This window comes from Pelobates fuscus, chromosome 4 (genome assembly GCF_036172605.1).
Source record: "Pelobates fuscus isolate aPelFus1 chromosome 4, aPelFus1.pri, whole genome shotgun sequence".
NCBI classification, from domain to species: Eukaryota; Metazoa; Chordata; class Amphibia; order Anura; family Pelobatidae; genus Pelobates; species Pelobates fuscus.
The window spans coordinates 188,331,024-188,350,017 of record NC_086320.1 but is presented as its reverse complement, the minus strand read 5'-3'; positions in this window follow the sequence as shown (position 1 = coordinate 188,350,017).

Sequence of the window (18,994 nt, the reverse complement as noted above, 5' to 3'; positions counted from 1 at the left end):
ACACAAGAAAGTACCTTCAGGGTATTTTACTTTCGCCAATCATCGCACACGTCCTTTGCGTTTTTACCACAGCGTTAAAAATGCAAAATAGGAAGCCTCCTGTCATGTAATAAAATTGTAGATTATGCTAACGTAGTGTACAGATAATCTTAATTTTAATAATGACAGGAGGCGAGTATTTTCCCTCCACTTTCTCTCCCGCCCTATACTCTTGGGGGGATGCCAGGGTGTCCACCGGTAAGTATCTACTCGAGGGACACATACTGTAGAAGACGGTAAAAACTGAACCAAAGGACTTTTGACATGACAATAACTTATTGACACAACACTCTCAGATTATAATTGTATCAAACAATAGGCTCAGGTTTACATTATTCAACAATACACATATACTGTAAATTATCATGTGGACAGTTTAAATAAGATGTGGTGTATGGCCAACAGTTGTCTTCCACAACCTTTCACTTGTTTCTATGTTTTTCAGCTTGACATCACATGGTTAACATCGCACGGTAAAGCGACACCGATTCCAAGTATTCACAGTTTATACCGCAAGTTATCAAGTTCTACTGTTCAAGTTCTTCAACACAGCTTCGGAAGTTTTTTCTCCAGACATGGATACATCAAAGAAAGAGGAAATGGAGAGCCTGTCAGGGACTTATATACTGTATGTGCTGGACTCTGATTGGTTAAAACTTTTTTCATTTGATTGATTGACTTGTGCTGCTGGAGGCATAAAGTAAAGAAAGTTTATGCAAAATACTCGCCTCCTGTCATTATTACAATTAAGATTAGCTGTACACTACGTTAGCATAATCTACAATTCACCTGGATGTTTGATTAAAAGGCTTTGAGTAATGGTGTGTGTTGGGAATACTACACTTTGCTATACTGACCCAAGGCTCAAGCTACAGATGAGAGGATGGCCAGTCTGTTTAAAATTGGTTAACATGTCAGCTATTTGCAATAATATACTTTATCTATATCTAATGCTTAGTGAATATACCCCTAGACAATTAAGAGCTGTATAATAATATCATGGTAATAGGAGTAGGTGATGTGTAGAGTCCCACAAGGGGAAACCAACATCAGGAGAGCTCCACTGTATAAAAGATGAGGAAGGGAGGACCTACCTTTAATCAAAAGGATCCCCTGTGCACTGTTTAGTAGATCTCCCTTTTGTTCAAGTTATACTTTTTGTTTGCATATCCCCTTTTAACCTTTGATTGATTTAAGGTAGAGTAGTAAATATCTTTGATTCTCAGTGTGCATGCATATTACTTTGGAGTGCGTGGTTATAGTGAAATTTAACTATGTGCAAGGTCTGAACATGAAGATACACCTGCAAGCTTGCTATAGGTTAAGATGTTAAGATAAGATATATGATTTTGTTAGGATTGGATAATGCTTGTAAGATCACTCCTGTTTCCTGCTGTGCAAAACCTGTTACACAGCTCATTAAATGTGAGAAGTCAATTTGAACCTTGCATTGTCTTGTTCATTGGGGGCTCCTCACCAGCTGGTTTGGGGACATGGAGAAATACGGAGAGTTGTAAATTGATACAAAAGGCCATGGCAAGGGGAAATTCCTGACAGAGAAAATTCCTCACTATCAGTGTGATACTAGTTATATATCCATTGAGGCAAACATGACCATGCTTGTTCATTATGATTGCAGATGGGAAATAGTAGGTGCAGGGCTGGATTAACATAAGTGCTATTGGAGCTGAAGCTCCAGACCCATGCCTATAAAATAGACCCAATGCTTACTATTACTCTTCATATGCCCTTGCTTTGTGCAGAGGGAATTAAGAAACCTGTGTGGACTGGCTGACTATAAAATAGTTAAGATAAAGCTAACTTGGCACAGTGTGCAAATGCTCTTGCTGCTTTGTTCTCTCTAACACTATATACTAAATACATCTTCCATTTTCTCTGTCCCAGACTGTATACAAATAGTTTCTGCTTGCTAGTAAGAAGGGCATGTTGGGGGACACCAGGGAGTTGTTCATTAGAAATCACATCTTTAGACACATTCACGCCAATCCCATGGTGCTGAAACAGTACTGTCTGTATAGTCCACCTTTAGTTAGCTGGCATGCATGATTGGGTGTGCCATTGTCCAGGTGGTGCGAGTGACATGATTCACATCAGTGGTCCACCTCCTCCTTTGATTTACATCAGTGGTCCACCCTGGCCACTGACATCCAGCTTTACAGAATACCGATGTTGAGTTTATAGTGTTGGTTGGGACATAAAAGTGAAAGATTAGCACAGGGTATGTGTATTCTTCTGAATGCATTCTGTGTTTTCTGTTAGGATAGGATTCTGCAATTAGGCTCATAATAATTATCAGCATCATTGCCAATAGGCTTTTAATATGGACCTTGTTAGTTGGTGGGAAATATAATAAAATATAATCATTTCAAGTCAGAGATTCTCAATCTAATTTTCAGTTTTAGTTCAGATCTCCGGTCGGTCGTTAAAACACCCAGATATGTATATTTCAGTTAGACTTGTGTAAAGCAGAAAATAAAAATGGATCATTCAAACTTAGCTCATGGTGCTGTTCTGCTCAACTAAATTATGATATTGACAATTGTGGCGAAACCAACCTCGCCACTGGGCCCTGGAGAAGCCTGTTTGCTAGCCTCCTACCTACTGACTATGGCCCCTGGGTTATTTGGGGCATATTGTACTGTATATTGCTGCTACTGGCCCTTTTAACAGCATCTATGGACATATTGGGACTTTTGGGACTACTGTCCCTTTAAGACTGTGCTACATATTCTAGTGTACTGCCTGTAATATTATATGTGTATTTGTGTGTTAAGCTTAACCTGGGATATGCATGCAGCATTCACCTGATTGTTCGGTAGAATCACTCCATTCATTATATTGAGTGAAACTACCGAACAACCAGACCACCCAGGAATAAGTGTGCCTCCAATTACAGTTTGCAACAATGTTGCAAACGGGTAATTGGCAATCAGTGTAATGTATTCTTTGTCCTCTGGGTGGCCGCCATTCGGGAAACAAACACGTGGCGGCGGCCATCTTAAACTACCGAACAGCGGTGTTTTGCCGTCGAGTGTCTGGAACTAAAATCGGACACTTGACTAGGCAAACACCGCTGAGACCTCCATACTTCCAGAAATTCGTATAAAAACTACCGAATGGCCCGCCGTTCGGTAGAAAGAACCCCTCAAACAAGGGAATTCATTCAAACCCTCTCCAGGCTCTATAACACAGGCAATTCACCTGTTTTCATTCCCTTGTTTGTGACCGACCGCAGGGCCAAAATGCATGGAACTGTTTTCGGATACTTTACCCATGCGGTCGGTCAAATCTTTGGAACCCCATATCTCCCGAACCATTCATCCGAATGACTTGAATTTTGGATATGTTGTCCCCCTGAATAAGGGCTATCCAGCGATGCTGGATTTAAAGGTGTACCCCCGGGTTTTGGGGTACATCCAGAACTTGGCTGAAAAGGTGTACCGGATAATTGGGTTTAATGTTATCTGAGGGGAGGGGATGTGTGGGCTGAACCATGTATGTGATTGGTTATTTTATGCCTCCCCCTGGGTGTGGCCTGTATGTGTATTATTGTAATAAAAGCCAGGCTGGATGAGACAGTCCAGAGTTCCTGTTTTACCCTCAAAGTGATGTGTCGTCTCATTATTGGGGGAAGGATTTATTGCATGCTGTTCCAGTTGACTGCTAGGAGTACAAGCCTATTCGTATGGTTCCTATTCAATGGTCTACAGCATTCATATGCTTGGGAGAATTTAAAAGGTTTCTCGGATTCGGTGATTGTGGTGTCTGCCAGAGTGCTTGGAGTCCTCAGGAAGCCCTAGGAGCATCCATTAACGGAGGTACCAAGTCGGGGTGCCAGGTGATCCGTTACAACAATTAATTATTAAATAAATTAAATCACCAGATAATCAAGCGGGTGGTTTTGTTAGCATGCTGTTTTTTTAGGGTGGTAGTGTTCCTGCTGTGATGGGCAATTGTAGGTATAATACACATTGCTAAATTGTATTTCTAAAGATTAAAGATGTCTAGTTTATGACAATAGACTGAAAAGGATGTTTTTCTTTTATTTTTATATATGAACCGCTTTTAACCCTAAGATGAATTAACCCATACATTACCAGTGGTAATTAGAAATGCTATAATATATATATATATATATATATATATATATATATATATATATATATATATATATATATATATATATATATATATATATATATATATATATGCATGATCAATGCTAGGTAGAGACTTACTGACCGACTCTGGAGGTGACATACTGAGAGATTACCTGTACAATCAGGAGGGTATGTTATACTAATACTATACATATTGCAAGCATATATTCATTTAATTCTATATACTCTGCTTTATGATATATTAATGGATTATTAATAGAGTTGAGCGGACACCTGGATGTTCGGGTCTGGCAGGTTTGGCCGAACTTTGAAAAAAAGTCCGGGTTCGGGCTCGAACTTGACCCCGAACCCAATTGAAATCAATGGGGACCCAAACTTTTAGTCACAAAAATGGCTCTAAAAAACTCCTGGAAAGGGCTAGAGGACTGGAAAAGGAAGTAAAATGGGGGTAAGAGTAGGACAAGTGCCTTGCAAACAAATATGGATAGGGAAATAACTTAAAAATAACATAAAATAAGCAGCCACTTAGTAGATAACTCCCTAATTGACACGGTATTAGGGAGCTATCTACCAAAAGGCTGAAAGACCTAAATTGGTCACCTAAATTGGTCTTTCAGCCACATTTACTAATACTAAGTAAAGATTAGTATTAGTAAATTCAACCCCTACTCGCTGTACCGCGAGTAGGGGCGTGTCTAGTAAACATGCTGCTCACTCTAAAAAAATGTCCCCCCCCCAGTCCCCACCCCTGGGTGGGGGGGGGGGGGGAGGCCCTAAATAACAATAAGGGGGGGACAGGATTCAAACCACACAGCAAAGCAGCGTTCGGCAGGGGTTGATGTGAGCAGAGGAAAAGAAGCAGCAATTTGTGAAACAACCATTCGGATGAAACCAGAGTTTGGGAATAAGTGGATTCACACGAACAGCCGGTGAATGGAAACAAATTATGCACTTTTGAAATGGAGTACACTGAAGGAATTACTAGAGGCAAGGGGAACAATAGCCAGCAACAAGAAAAAGGCTACCCTTATTGCTGAGCTCATGGAAGGAGACAGAGCAGCGGCTGCTGCAGCACCTCCAATGGAGGAAGAGCAAACAGAATTTCAGAAAGAGTTCAGGAGCAGGATGGCACTGTATCCAACCACACTACCCCAAGAGACTTTCGACAGGATCATGGCAGATGTGCAAGAATACATCATGGCCAAACGGTTCCAACCAAACAAGCAATCCAGAGAGGGGTCACCGGCTCCACCCAGCATTATACAGGGAAAACCAAAAATTCCCTACCAAGCCTTTAAAAACTTCACGGACACCGAGGGCGATATTGATGGATATTTGCAGGACTGTGACTGCTGCATGATATCGGGCACCAAGACCAGGTACCACTGCTGGCCAGTAGATTATCTGGCCACGCAGCAGAAGCCTACCGGGCAGTGCCCGATGAGGACAGCAGAGACTACTAGAAGGTAAAGTAGGCCATCCTAGTCCGGAATGCCATTACCCCCGAGGCATACTGACTCCAATTCGGGGACCTGAAAAAAGAAGAACAGGACTTCCACGCAGAGTTTGCACACCTCTTACACCGAGCAGCCACGGGGTGGATTGATGCGGCGCAAGCAATTACCCGGGAAGATCTCATTCAATTACTTTTGCTGGAACAGTTCTACCGGAGACTAACTACTGATATGCAGAACTGGGTAAGAGATCGTAAACCACGCACCTTACAAGGCGCGGCTAAATTAGAGGACGAACATCAAGACACCAGGTGAGAGCAGCGCCCACCACCCAGGGTATCCCCCCAGTCGACATACCACAGGCCTGCCTTGGCCGAAACAGCTCACCTACAATCCGGGGGAGCTAACAACCAATACCAGCCTAGGTACCCCACCCGGGCACACATCAGATGCCACACCTGCAACCAACGGGGGCATGTACAACGAAAATGCCCCCAAAACAGGGCACGCCCATCATGGCCCAACCAAGGCTGACCTCCTGGCACTCGGACTGCAGTACACTGCTTTTAGAATGAATCATTCATCCAGCCCTCCGCAGCCACCCAGGTGAGGGAACCACTAGGCACCCTCTATGAAGTTAACCACGTCCAAACGGCGTCCGCTAACCGCCAAAGCCACCATCAAGTCGTCCACGTAGAAGGGAAGTGTATGGAGGGACTGAGAGATTCTGGGGCCACCGTCACCTTGGTCCAAAACCACCGTGTCCCAAAGGACCAGCTTACGGGGGATTGTGTAGCAGAACGGGTGGCAGGGGACTGATTTACAAGGTTCCCACTGCCAAGATACATTTAAATTGGGGAGCGGGGTCAGGGAACGTGGAGGTGGGGATGATGCAAGACTTGCCCGCAGATGTTATTTTGGGAAATGACTTGGTTGAGCTCACCTCCGCTTTTGTTCCGCGAACCACCATACAGGAGGCCTACCCAGTCATGGCCAGGCAGCAGGCCCGCACCATGGACCCATCCAGTGACTCTGAGGCTCAAGTAAGCAATGAACCCCATAACCACACTGCCCTTCCCTGGAAAGCCCCCCTAGAATTTGGTAGCGAGGTCGCTCTAGACCAGTCCCTGCAGGTTTACAAAGACCGAATAGACAAGAACCAGGCAGGCTTAGAAGGAGAGAGTTATGCTTGGGATCAAGGGTTATTATATCGGTATGCAGAGAAGGTAGTAGCTGGGTCAATTCCCATACCCATAAAGCAGTTACTTGTGCCTCGAAAGTATAGACAGGAGTTACTGCGCATAGCGCACGGCATACCCTTATCCGGTCATTTAGGGATCAGCCGAACTAAACATTGGCTGACGCAGAACTTCTTCTGGCCAGGTATCTCCAAGGATATTAGGCAATACTGTAACACCTGTGATACCTGCCAGAGGGTAGGGAAGAGGGGAGACTGCTACAAAGCCAAACTCCATTCCCTGCCCATAATAGAAGAGCCCTTTAGTAGAGTAGCGGTGAAAATAATCGGACCCCTAAAAAAACCAAGTCCCTCTGGCAAGAAGTACATCTTGACCGTAGTGGACTACGCCACCAGATACCCAGAGGTGGTGGCTCTAACGAATGTACATGCAGAGACCATAGCAGATGCCCTTATGCAAATTTTCTCCCGCATGGGATTTCCACGGGAGATTATTTCGGATAGTGGTACCCAATTCACTGCAGAGGTCGCCCACCAGCTCTGGAAGGTCTGTGGGGTAAAATCTATCCTTTACTCACCCTACCACCCTCAGTCCAACGGTCTCTGTGAACAGTTTAAGATGATCCGGACGTTCATAGACACGCAGAAAGACTGGGAGAAGTTTTTACCCCCACAGGTCGGGGAGAAGGGGCTAATCCTTCGACCCGTCCCTAATGACAAGCTGCAGGCCTCCTGGCAGAGCCCATTCAAGGTGGCAGAGCAAATCTGCGATACCACTTATGTAATTGGCCCGTGCACTGGAGCAGGGGGCAGACGCATGCTCCATGTGAACATGCTGAAGCCTTACCACGAGCGCACAGAGGAGGTGACCGCGATTTGTGCCTCTGCCACAGAGGATTTTGATAATTTGCCCCTCCCAGACCTCCTAGAGAAAGAAGGCCAAAATGAGGATTGTGAAGCAGTACAGCTAGGGAAGCGCTTGAGTCCCCAGGAGCAGGCCCAGGCCCAAAGCTTAATTGGGGAAAAAGGGTCCACCTTTTCTAACCTCCCTGGGTATACCCCGTTAGCCACCCACTGTGTAGAAACCCTAGGACAGACACCCCTCCGCCAACCTCCTTACCGCATCCCCGAGTCTGTAAAAGAGAATATGTGTAAGGAGATCAAGGAGATGTTACAATTGGGGGTTATAGAATCCTCTGATAGCCTATGGGCCTCCCCAGTAGTTCTGGTGCCGAAGCGCGATGGAACTACCCACTTCTGCGTAGACTATCGAAAGCTCAATGATAAGACAGTCTCTGATGCCTGGCCGTGGTGTGGGCCCTAAAGAAGCTGCAGCCCATTGGTGTGGCTGAACCGGGTGTCAGGAGACAATGCCAGGCTGCTGCGCTGGAGTTTGGAGCTGCAGCCTTTTGACTTTACCATCCACTACCGCCCTGGGAGGCAAAATGGCAACGCCGACGGGTTATCCAGACAAACTGAACTTGAAAAGTGATCTGTGAGTACTCCTCCGGACATCCCCAAGCCGATCCGTTGGGATCAGACTGTGTATGCCGGCTTGGTTCTGGGGGAGCATTGTGGCAAACCTAGCCACTTAAAGAATGTCCTTGTATGTATCTTGCTATTACTGCATTGCTATTCCTATCTGTGGAAAAACCAGCCACTTAAAGTGTATCCGCCCCTGAATGTAATATGATGTAAAGTGTATCCCTGTGTACTGCTTGGTATCTCCTAAGGCGGGAGATGGCTATCTGTAACCCAACCCCTTCCTGCCTGGGACTAAGGGAAGTGTATTGTGTGGAATGCAGACCCCCTGTGGAGGTCTGTGCTTAAAGGAAGCTGTAATCATTAAAGAGTGTGACTCAGCCTGGTGAGATGGCAGTGTTTAAACCTCCAAGCTATGTGTCATCTAGTTCTTGGGAGAAAAGGATTGTAACTACGCTACCTGCATTTTACCTACATTTCACCTGCTTCATCCTGTCTACTAGGTGAGATACCGTGGATAATACTACTCCGCTACACCCCCTCCTCCCCGAGCACCGCATGGTGCAGCCGAGTTTCACGCCCTTTGGATTGGGCAACGAAATCCCTTCCTCCCCTGAAAGCTGATTGGTGCGATTTGGTTTGTGCCCTTTCAGCTGATTGGTTGTTGCTTGGTTTAGGCTCGAAGTTTGAATTCGCCGGACTAAACCAAGCAACACCATGGAACTAATTTTGGGGATGCACAGAGCCTCGATCCCCGGACTTTCAACGCTGATATCTCGGGCTCTGTACATCCAATTTCCCCGCTTTTTGCAGGGATCCCAGATGGGAGCCAGGACTATATAGCAATGCAAGTTTCAACCCTGTAACCCCTTCCCTTCCAGGGGCGCTGAGCCCCAAAGTGTAACCCCCTGAATGTATTATGGTTTAATTTGTATCCCTGTGTAATGTTTAGTATCTCCCAGGGCGAGAGATGGCTCTCTGTAACCCAGCCCCTTCCTGCCTGGGACTAAGGGAAGTATTGTGTGGAATGGTGCATAAAAGAAGCCTGTGTTCAATAAAGATTGGTTCAGTCAGTGCTTAAAACTCCAGAACTGGGTGTCTTCTTTTTACTGGAGGGAGGGAAGATTTATCCCCAGTGTCTGCTGTTCCAGCTTGCAGGGGATGCAAAGGGGAGAAGTCCTTGTAATGACTAAGAACTTCCAGGGCTGAGTGTCGTCTCTGCCTAGGAGCACATAGAGCTAAGTCCCCGAACCATGCAAGAGTTCCTGGTTGGCTGAAGGAAGGGAACTGACGAGAGGTAACCAGTCGGGTTAAACGGGAGAGAGGTCCTGTTACACTGGTGGCAAGCGGTGGGATCATACTTCCCAGCCAAAAGGAACAAGCATAGTACTCAGCTAGACGGAAGCGGCAGTGTGAGGTCGGAGGAGAGAAGTGTTCTGTCTTTCCTCCCCATCGGCAGTGTGAGGTTCAGGGACTGGAGACAACCGGTCTCGTTCCCCAGCGGCAGTGTGTGGTCCAGGGAGAGAAGCGTTCTGTCCTTCCTCCCCAGTAGCAGTGTAAAGTTCAGGGAATGGAGACAACCGTTCTCGTTCCCCAGCGGCAGTGTGAGTTATCAGGAGAGATGTTGTGGCTGGGACTCGGTTGCCACAGGCACCCAGCAGGTAGAAGAGTTGGCTCCTCTGACTCTCCCTGGAGCTGAGCTCAGAGACCTGGTATGGTCAGGAGCTGAGCCCAGAGACCTGGTATGGTCAGGTCAGCAGGTAGCATCCGAGCAGAGTGCACCCAGCCTCTGCTCGCCCTTTCTCCAGGAGCTTGTTGGTATGGAGGAGCGGGCCTCTGGGCAGAGTGAAGGCCTTTTACCCCAGTAACAGATGATTGTGGATGCACTGGCCTCCGGGTAGAGAGCAGTTAGCCTCTGCCCACCCCAAGGGGGTGCCATGGATGGAATTTAGGTCACCACGGGCACCGGGCAGGTTGAAGAGTTGGCTCCTTTCACTCTCCCTGGAGCTGAGCCCAGAGACCTGGTATGGTCAGGTCAGCAGGTAGCAGGCAAAACTTTGGCCGTCGCTACCCCTTCCCTTAAGGATGCTCCGGGAGCAGATGAGTGTGGCCTCCGGGCAGAGAACAGCCAGTCTCTACCCACCCCTGATACCCCAAAATCCCTTAAGTGTGGATACTTAAACCAGGTCCCGGCAGCCGTGCAGGACCCCCGGAGCAAGTAGGTCCAGAGGTGTGGGCCTCCAAGCAGGGTGCAGTCAGTACAGTTTACCAGCAGCTACATGAGATCCCGGGGTAGCGCAGGTCCTCCTCAGAACCTGAGCCAAGATGGGCCCAGCGTACAACTCTCATCATCTTCGGATTGGATTTTGTGTCCCCAATGTGTATTGTTATGATTTTTCCCTTGTTAAATATGTGTTTCCCCTTGTATTGGTGCATGAAGTCCTGTGTGCTGGATCACCCCGATACTCCATGTGTGGTTAGAATGTTCACACCTCGTTAACGTGGTGTGAAAACCGCAGACTGCAATGTCTGAAGGCCAAAATGGGTGTTTTAGAGAACATGTTTTTCAGAGTCTTTTGACAGAGAAAAAAGACAGAAAAAAACATGCAAATAGTGCAGAAGATGGTCTAGAAGGGGGACATTAAAAAACGAATAATTACTTATATTAAGAACGCATGAATTCCCATCCAAGAGTTACAAAATATGCATGAAGGCCTATATCCAGCATACACAGACACACACACACACACACATGTACATATACATATACACAAGTAGTGTATATGATTTATTTATTTATTTTACAAGCTTTCGGGAGAACCTCCCTTTCTCAAGTCTAATGCATTTCTGAGCAAGATGCCACAAGTAGTGTATATGTACAAGTATACACAATTACATACACAATATACACAAGTACATACAACAATATATATGTATATGCATACATATAAACACAAGAACACATATATATATATCTACACACAAACACATATACATATATATGCATATGAATTCATACACAAATATATATGCACAGTCATATATATATATAAGCATACATGCATTAGGGTAAGGGAAAGAAAAATCCTACTGCACTCCTGTGGGACACCGTTTTACCCAGCCGGGCCACTTAATGAAGGACCTAAAAATGAAAGTACAGAAAGGAGATTTTAAAAATACCCAAGAAATAAAAACTTTTGAAGCCAGAATGATCGAATTGTTTAACAACAGGAATAGAGGACTAAATAGTGATTTAGGTTTCCTGTCCCACTACCAACACGTTACATGAACACTCCCCCTGCATTATCTTACGGTTCAGTCATATGTATCAACATTTTATAATGCATTCCAATGATATGTTTATTTTATGAATATACAAAGTACTATGTGTAGACCTATGCTATGCATGCTTATAGATGTGACTGTTCATTTATATTTGTGTATGATTTCATATGCATGTATGTATGTGTTTGTGTATATATATATATATATATATATATATATATATATATATATATATATATATGTGTGTGTGTGTGTGTGTGTGTTTGTTTGTGTATGCGTATACATATGTGTACATATTCATATATATGGGTCTATGTATGTGTAGGCACATTTGTAAATGTGTTGGTACATGTATTGGTGCTTGTGTGTGGATGTATGTATAGGTGTGCATGTACATATATTTGGGCAATTATTTGTATTTATATGTATATTGTTGTATGTACTTGTGTATATTGTTGTATGTACTTGTGTATACTTGTACATATACACTACGTGTGTATGTGTAAATGTACATGTGTATGAGTTTGAGTGTGTGCCTGTGTATGCTGGATATAGGCCTTCATGCATATTCTGTAACTCTTGGATGGGAATTCATGCATTCTTAAAATAAGTAATTATTTTGTTTTTACTCTCACCTTCTAGCACTGTTTGCTTTTTTATGTTCTCTCTCTTCCCCCTCACTCTGTGATCTTCAAACAAGATATGTATGACCCTCTGCAAGAATTATGTCTTTTTTCAATCAAATCTGTCTTATCTGCACTCATATCACTTTAAGCCCTGTTTTACAACTGAACTTTGAATTCTATGTGTAGTGATGTCGCGAACATAAAATTTTCGGTTCGTGAATTGCGAACGCGAACTTCCACAAATGTTCGCGAACGGGCGAACCGGGCGAACCGCCATAGACTTCAATGGGCAGGCGAATTTTAAAACCCACAGGGACTCTTTCTGGCCACAATAGTGATGGAAAAGTTGTTTCAAGGGGACTAACACCTGGACTGTGGCATGCCGGAGGGGGATCCATGGCAAAACTCCCATGGAAAATTACATAGTTGATGCAGAGTCTGGTTTTAATCCATAAAGGGCATAAATCACCTAACATTCCTAAATTGTTTGCAATAACGTGCTTTAAAACATCAGGTATGATGTTGTATCGATCAGGTAGTGTAAGGGTTACGCCCGCTTCACAGTGACAGACCAAACTCCCCGTTTAACGCACCGCAAACAACCGCAAACAGTCCATTTGCACAACCGCAAACTCCCCATTTGCACAAGGTTGGATACCAAGCTAGCCATGTCCCGTTCCTTGTCCTCACTGATGTCATTGAAGGTCTCTCTTCCTCCACCCAGGAAGCGGGAGATGGAAAAAGATGCTTGGTCGGTCCTCCTACTTCAAATTTGGGGCAATGCGCGTGCAATCATTATGTGCCACCAGATAGGAGTGGTGTGTTAAGAAGTACTAGTCCTATCAGTTTAATCCCTGTTATGTCCCCTATCAGGGGACGTGTATATAAGGCATTGATTTTAGGAAGCGGGAGATGGAAAAAGATGCTTGGTCGGTCCTCCTTCTTCAAATTTGGGGCACTGCGCGTGCAATCTAACCTGCCACCAGATAGGAGTGGTGTGTTAAGTAGTACTATTCCTATCAGTTTAATCCCTGTTACGTACCCTTTCAGGGGACGTGTATATAAGGCATTGATTTTAGTAAGCGAGAGATGGAAAAAGATGCTTGGTCGGTCCTCCTACTTAAAATCTGGGGCACTGCGCATGCAATCTAATGTGCCACCAGATAGGAGTGGTGTGTTAAGTAGTAATATTCCTATCAGTTTAATCCCTGTTACGTCCCCTATCAGGACGTGTATATAAGGCATCGATTTTAGGAAGCGGGAGATGGAAAAAGATGCTTGGTCGGTCCTCCAACTTCAAATTTGGGGCACTGCGCGTGCAATCTAATGTGCCACCAGATAGGAGTAGTGTGTTAAGTAGTACTATTCTTATCAGTTTAATCCCTGTTACTTCCCCTATTAGGGGACGTGTATATAAGGCATCGATTTTACGAAGCAGGAGATGGAAAAAATGCTTGGTCGGTCCTCCTACTTCAAATTTGGGGCACTGCGCGTGCAATCTAATTTGCCACCAGATAGGAGTGGTGTGTTAAGTAGTACTATTCCTATCAGTTTAATCCCTGTTACGTCCCCTATCAGGGGACGTGTATATAAGGCATCGATTTTAGGAAGCGGGAGATGGAAAAAGATGCTTGGTCAGTCATCCTACTTCAAATTTGGGGCACTGCGTGTGCAATCTAACGTGCCACCAGATAGGAGTGGTGTGTTAAGTAGTACTATTCTTATACGTCCCCTATCAGGGGACGTGTATATAAGGCATCAATTTTAGGAAGCGAGAGATGGGAAAAGATGCTTGGTCGGTCCTCCTACTTCAAATTTGGGGCACTGCACGTGCAATCTAATGTGCCACCAGACAGGAGTGGTGTGTTAAGTAGTAATATTCCTATCAGTTTAATCCCTGTTACGTCCCCTATCAGGACGTGTATATAAGGCATTGATTTTAGGAAGCGGGAGATGGAAAAAGATGCTTGGTCGGTCCTCCTACTTCAAATTTGGGGCACTGCGCATGCAATCTAATGTGCCACCAGATAGGAGTGGTGAGTTAAGTAGTCCCCCTCATCAGGCCTTTTTTAGTTGAATGTATCGCCCACTGTCAGTCCCTTCGGAATCCATCCCTCATTCATCTTAACAAAGGTGAGGTAATCTAGACTTTTTTGACCTAGGCGACTTCTCTTCTCAGTGACAATACCTCCTGATGCACTGAAGGTCCTTTCTGACAAGACACTTGAATAGGGGCAGGCCAGAAGTTCTATCGCAAATTGGGATAGCTCAGGCCACAGGTCAAGCCTGCACACTCAGTAGTCAAGAGGTTCATCGCTCCTCAGAGTGTCAATATCTGCAGTTAAGGCGAGGTAGTCTGCTACCTGTCGGTCAAGTCGTTCTCTGAGGGTGGACCCCGAAGAGCTGTGGCGATGCGTAGGACTTAAAAAGCTCTGCATGTCCTCGATTAACAACACGTCTGTGAAGTGTCCTGTCCTTGCCGGCGTGGTCGTGGGAGGAGGAGGATTACTTTCACCTCTTCCCCTGTTAGATTCACGTTGTGCTGTGACATCACCCTTATACGCTGTGTAAAGCATACTTTTTAATTGATTTTGGAACTGCTGCATCCTTTCCGACTTGCCGTAATTTGGTAACATTTCAGGCACTTTCTGCTTATACCGGGGGTCTAGTAGCGTGGACACCCAGTACAGGTCATTCTCCTTCAGCCTTTTTATACGAGGTTCCTTCAACAGGCACAACAGCATGAAAGACGCCATTTGCACAAGGTTGGATGCCGAGCTACTCATGTCCTGTTCCTCGTCCTCAGTGATCTCTCTGAAGGTATGTTCTTCCCCCCAGCCACGTACAACACCACGGGTACCAGATAGGTGACAACGAGCACCCTGGGATGCCTGTTGTGGTTGGTCTTCCTCCTCCTCCTCAAAGCCACATTCCTCCTCTGACTCCTCTTCCTCACAATCCTCTTCCAGCGTTGCCGCAGGGCCAGCAAGCGATGCTGATAAGGCTTTTTCTGGTGGTGATGGTGACCACAACTCTTCCTCTTCACGCTCATCTATGGCCTGATCCAGCACTCTTCAAAGGGCACGCTCCAGGAAGAAAACAAATGGTATGATGTCGCTGATGGTGCCTTCGGTGCGACTGACTAGGTTTGTCACCTCCTCAAAAGGACGCATGAGCCTACAGGCATTGCGCATGAGCGTCCAGTAACGTGGCAAAAATATTCCCAGCTCCACAGAGGCTGTCCTATTACCCCGATCATACAAATACTCGTTAACGGCTTTTTCTTGTTGGAGCAGGCGGTCGAACATTAGGAGTGTTGAATTCCAACGTGTCGGGCTGTCGCAAATCAAGCGCCTCACTGGCATGTTGTTTCGCCACTGGATATCGGAAAAGTGCACCATGGCTGTGTAGGAATGCCTGAATTGGCCACACACCTTCCTGGCCTGCTTAAGGACGTTCTATAAGCCTGGGTACTTATGCACAAAGCGTTGTACGATCATATTACACACATGTGCCATGCACGGCACATGTGTCAACTTGCCCAAATGCAATGCCGCCAACAAATTTCTTCCATTGTCACAAACCACTTTGCCGATCTCCAGTTGGTGTGGAGTCAGCCACTGATCCACCTGTGCGTTCAGGGCGGACAGGATTGCTGGTCCGGTGTGACTCTCTGCTTTCAGGCAAGTCAACCCCAAGACGGTGTGACACTGCCGTATCTGGGATGTGGAACAGTACCTGGGGAGCTGGGGGGGGTGCCGTTGATGTGGAGCAAGACGCAGCAGCAGAAGAGGACTCAGCCGAGGAGGTTATGGAAGAGGATGGAGTAGGAGGAGTAGAGGAGGTGGCAGCAGGCCTGCCTGCAAGTCGTGGTGGTGTCACCAACTCCTCTGCAGAGCCACGCATTCCATGCTTGGCAGTCGTCAGCAGGTTTACCCAATGCGCAGTGTAGGTGATATACCTGCCCTGACTATGCTTTGCAGACCAGGTATCAGTGGTCAGATGGACCATTGCCCCAACACTGTGTGCCAGACATGCCATTACTTCCTTTTGCACAATCGAGTACAGGTTGGGGATTGCCTTTTGTGCAAAGAAATTTCGGGCGGGTACCTTCCACTGCGGTGTCCCAATAGCTACAATTTTTTTGAACGCCTCAGACTCCACCATATTGTATGGTAAAAGCTGGCGGGCTAAGAGTTCAGTCAAGCCAGATGTCAGACGCCGGGCAAGGGGGTGACTTTGTGACATTGGCTTCTTACGCTCAAACATGTCCTTGACAGACACCTGACTGTGGGCAGATGAGCAGGAACTGCTCAAGGCGAGAGACGGAGGGGCGGATGATTGAGAGGGGGCATGGAGGACAGCAGTGGTTAACGTGGCTGAAGATGCTGGACCAGGAGGAGGATGGCAGCTTTGAGTTTGTGTGCTGCTTGTACTCATGTGTTGATCCCATAGGTGTTTGTGATGTGCGATCATGTGCCTTCGCAAAGCAGTTATACCTAGGTGGGTGTTGGACTTCCCACGACACAGTTCCTTTTGGCACAGGTTGCAAATGGCATCACTGTTGTCAGAGGCAGACACACAAAAAAATGCCACACTGCTGAGCTCTGCAATGATGGCATTCTGGTGGTGGCAACAGCATGCGTTGATTGGCGTGCTGTCTGGCTGACCCCAGGTGCCGATGCATGCTGTCTGACTGTGCCACTAGCTCCTTGCGACGACCTCCCCCTGCTTCCAACTTGTCTCCTCCTCCTCCTCTCTGTCTCCCCATCTGAACTATCCCCCTGTTCTTCTTCTCTTCTAGCGGGCACCCACGTGACATCCACGGACGCATCGTCATCATCAACCGCTTCACTTGTATCTGACAACTCAGCAAAGGAAGCAGCAGTGGGTACATAATCATCATCATCACACCGTACGTCCATGTGTGTAATGCTGCCTGACTGAGACATATCCCTGTTATCCCATGTGTGTAATGCTGCCTGACTGAGACATATCCCTCTGGCAATAATGGTTGCGCATCACTCATTTCTTCCAACTGATGTGTAAATAACTCCTCTGACATACCAAGTGAAGCAGCTGTGGTGCTAGTGTTCGTGGTGGCGGCAGGCGGGCGAGTGGTAACTTGAGAGGTGCCCGAAGCTAAGCTGGAGGAGGATGGTGCGTTGAGGTTCCAAGCGGAAGCTGTAGAAGATTAGGTGTCCTGTGTTAGCCAGTTAACTATGTCCTCAGAACTTTTCAAGTTCAGGGTACGTGGCCTCTGAACACTGGGCATTATTCTAGGGCAAAAGGGAATCACAGCACCATGACCACGACGGCCCCTGCGGGGTGGCCTGCCTCTGCCTGTCATTTTTTTTTCGATTAGTGGTACTATGCGTGCAAGCAACTGTGACAACAGATATGAGTGGCACTGGTGTGACACTGTGCCCTAGCAGACCCTGAAACGCACACTCGTGAAGGAAACTGACTGCTATTATATCACAGTCCAAAAAGTTTCGTTTTTTTTTAAATGCAAGCTATTGGGACACCAGATATGAGTGAGTGGTGGCACTGGGCAGGCCCTGAAACGCACACTCGTGAAGGAAACTGACTGCTATTATATTACAGTCCAAAAAGTTTTTTTTTTGTTAAATGTAAGCTATTGTGACACCAGTGAGTGAGTGGTGGCACTGGGCAGGCCCTGAAACTCACACTCGTGAAGGAAACTGACTGCTATTATATTACAGTCCAAAAAGTTTTGTTTTTTTTTAAATGCAAGCTATTGGGACACCAGATATGAGTGAGTGGTGGCACTGGGCAGGCCCTGAAACGCAAGTTTTTTTTTTTTTTTTAAATGTACACTACTGTTACACCAGATATGAGTTAACTGGTGTGACACTGTGCCCTGGCAGGCCATGAAATGCACACTCGTGAAGGAAATTGACTGCTATTATATCACAGTCCAAAAAGTTTCGTTTTTTTGTTAAATGCAAGTTATTGTGACACCAGATATGAGTGGTGTCACTGGGCAAGTAGGCACAGTATACGCTGTGAGCCTAACACACACGCTGGCAGACAACTAACTGCTATTCAATCTATTACAGTCAAAATGTATTTATTTTTTTAAATGTACACTATTGTTACACCAGATATGAGTTAACTGGTGTGACACTGTGCCCTGGCAGGCCCTGAAACGCACACTAGTGAAGGAAACTGACTGCTATTATATTACAGTCCAAAACGTTTTTTTTTTTTTTTTAATGCAAGCTTTTGTGACACCAGTGAGTGAGTGGTGGCACTGGGCAAGTGGGCATAGTATACGCTGTGAGCCTTACACACGCTGGCAGACAACTAACTGCTATTCAATCTATTACAGTCAAAAAAATTTTTTTTTAAAAGGTACACTACTGTTACACCAGATATGAGTTAACTGGTGTGACACTGTGCCCTGGCAGGCCCTGATACGCACACTCGTGAAGGAAACTGACTGCTATTATATCACAGTCCAAAAAGTTTAGTTTTTTTGTTAAATGCAAGTTATTGTGACACCAGATATGAATGGTGTCACTGGGCAAGTGGGCACAGTATACGCTGTGAGCCTGACACACACGCTGGCAGACAACTAACTGCTATTCAATCTATTACAGCCCCAATTTTTTTTTTTTTAAATGTACACTACTGTTACACCAGATATGAGTTGCACTGGTGTGACACTGTGCCCTGGCGGGCCCTGAAATGCACACTAGTGAAGGAAACTGACTGCTATTTTATTACAGTCCAAAAAGTTTT